The sequence below is a fragment of the Symphodus melops genome, assembly GCF_947650265.1.
Source record: "Symphodus melops genome assembly, chromosome: 3".
Lineage (NCBI taxonomy): Eukaryota > Metazoa > Chordata > Actinopteri > Labriformes > Labridae > Symphodus > Symphodus melops.
The window spans coordinates 25,255,280-25,257,702 of NC_136693.1; the positions used below are offsets into that span (position 1 = coordinate 25,255,280).

The 2,423-nt window shown below is 46.8% G+C and overlaps 1 long non-coding RNA gene across 1 annotated transcript; it reads left to right on the forward strand.

Annotated features, from left to right (window-relative positions):
* The first annotated feature begins 821 nt into the window (after nucleotides 1-821).
* Nucleotides 822-1,192, forward strand: LOC306821672. Its single transcript, XR_013778824.1, has 2 exons — nucleotides 822-932; nucleotides 1,021-1,192. It is a non-coding gene; the product is annotated as an uncharacterized lncRNA (long non-coding RNA).
* Nucleotides 1,193-2,423: the final 1,231 nt, after the last annotated feature.

Below are 2,423 nucleotides of genomic sequence, written 5' to 3' on the forward strand. Positions count from 1 at the left end.
AATTGGAGGCTGCACTTCGCTGTGTCACCTCCTCCAATCCATCCTCCTGGAACTCTCTACTCCCTTGGGTAGAGTATGCCCACAACACCCTGCCTAACGCCTCCTCTGGTATGTCACCCTTCCTTTGTTCTCTCGGCTACCAACCTCCCTTATTTCCTGCACAGGAGCAAGAGTTGGTGGTCCCCTCTATTCAAGCCCATATGCGGCGATGTTTTAAAGTTTGGAGACAAGCCAGGACCTCTCTGCTCTGTTCATCCACAAGAATGAAGGAACAGGCTAATCGCCGCCGGACTCCAGCTCCCAGCTACACCCCAGGGCAGAAGGTATGGCTCAACACTAAAAATCTCCCTCTCAAAGTGGTATCACGGAAGTTGTCACCCAGGTTTATTGGCCCCTTTGAGATTGAGTCTGTTATCAACCCTTGTGCAGTTCGCCTCAAGCTTCCTGCCTCCTTTCGCATTCACCCTACGTTTCATGTCTCCCAAGTCAAACCCGTTTCCTCTAGCCCTCTTTGCCCTCCCATTCCTCGCCCTCCTCCTCCCAGGTTGGTGGATGACCAGCCTGTCTACACAGTTAGACGACTGCTAAATGTGCGCAGGCGGGGCCGTGGTCTACAGTATTTGGTGGATTGGGAGGGGTACGGCCCAGAAGAGCGCAGTTGGATCCCACGCCGCCAAATCTTGGACTTGTCTGTGGTGCGGGACTTTCATCGGACTCATCCTGACAAACCTCTTGGCGCATGTAGAAGGGGGGGTACTGTCATGACCACTGCTTAATCCTGGCCTGCAGTGTGTGTGTGTGTTCTTGATTGCAGGAGTGGACTCAGGTGTGCAGGAGTTGGGCTGCAGCTGCTCTTCATCTTCAATCAACTCTGCTACAAATACTGGGCTTCAACTCCACCACTCTGCCAGATCTTAGACTCTGTTTACGCAGTCAGTCGTGTTCTAGCTACTCATCAGAAGATCCTATTTCCTATTGTTCAGTACTCATCATTCTAACCTTGTTCTCCTTCGTTGACAGTTCCCGGCGCTCAACTCCTGCATCCATCCCACTCCTGCAACTATCTGGATTCCTCAGACAACTCTTCATACCAGCAAACTCAAACGCACCAGCTCAACTCGGCCCTTGACCCTCCCCTGAACTTCAGTATCTTCATAGTCCTGTTGACCATTAAACTTCTTTTTGCACCTGCTTCCTGCCTCCGACCCTGTGTTCTGCATTACTGGGTTCTCAAACTCTTAGCCCTGCCTAACAGATAGGATGCATGTAACATGCGTTTTTGACTCATTTGCACATTTAGGGTTAATAGGTGCAAACACAGTGCAATCCTTTTCAGCACAAGAGATTTTATAGTGCTGGAGCCCCTTTTTTGATGGACATTGGCTAATTAGTTGAATTACCTAAGCTCTATAGTAAAAGAAAAAACACGTGGCTAAAGTTGATCAGAAAGAGTGTTGGGCTTTAACCAAACCATGCATCTCTTCTCCTCTGTGGCATCTGTTGAGACTATAGAACTTGCTTTACTGAAAAAAAAAACCATGTCATATTTTGTGGGAGATATATTTGCACATTGCCATCTGAGCCCTGTTTTCACTGTGTTGCTGTCCTCTGGGAGCTTTGAGATGCCTGACCTTAGTAGCACTGGTCTGGTTATTAAGCGACTGATAGGAAATTCCATCCTGATGACAAGGCATTTGTGGGTGAGAAGACAAGTGTAGATCGGTGTCAACACCTTTGCCATGGTGTGGTAGTCCACCATAAACAGAGCAGACTGCACGGCTCACATAGAGAATATCCTCTGCCATATGTAGGAACTGCAACTAACAGATGCAGGTCGACAGCAGAACATATGCACAGCGGCCACCGTGTTAATGATGAATTATAAATGCCGTAGAGGTAAGCACACAGTGAAATTGTGATGCTTATCACCGTGAATTACAGAAACACAAGTACAAATCAATTCAACTGCAGACACATTACATAATGTGTTCCCCTCCGAGCTGCAGATAGAAAGTTTAAAGAACAAAATCAGTGTTATCCATCTTTCTTTGTCTGCCCAAACAGCCAACAGCAGTTAGCATGAAAGCTGACTGACAGCTTGTGGTGAGGCCCTGACTCTCAGGGGTTGTGCTTTGAACATAGTGCCACTAAATGCGTCTTGAGAGGAAACAGAGGAGCAATGCTGTAGTCAATACTGCTGAGTTGTGACTCATTCTTCTGTTCACCCAGTGCAGGGATTACTTTTTTTTTCTGAATTTTAAATGTCAACTCATAAAACCTACCTATAGAGGCTTAGAAATGCTCTCATTTAATGTAACTTAGCGTCACTTTGAAACGACTTAAGGGTGATTCGAACTGCAAGGCTATGTCAGGCAGATTTATGCCAGCCTGTAATAAGTAGTTTGAACTCATTTCCATACATA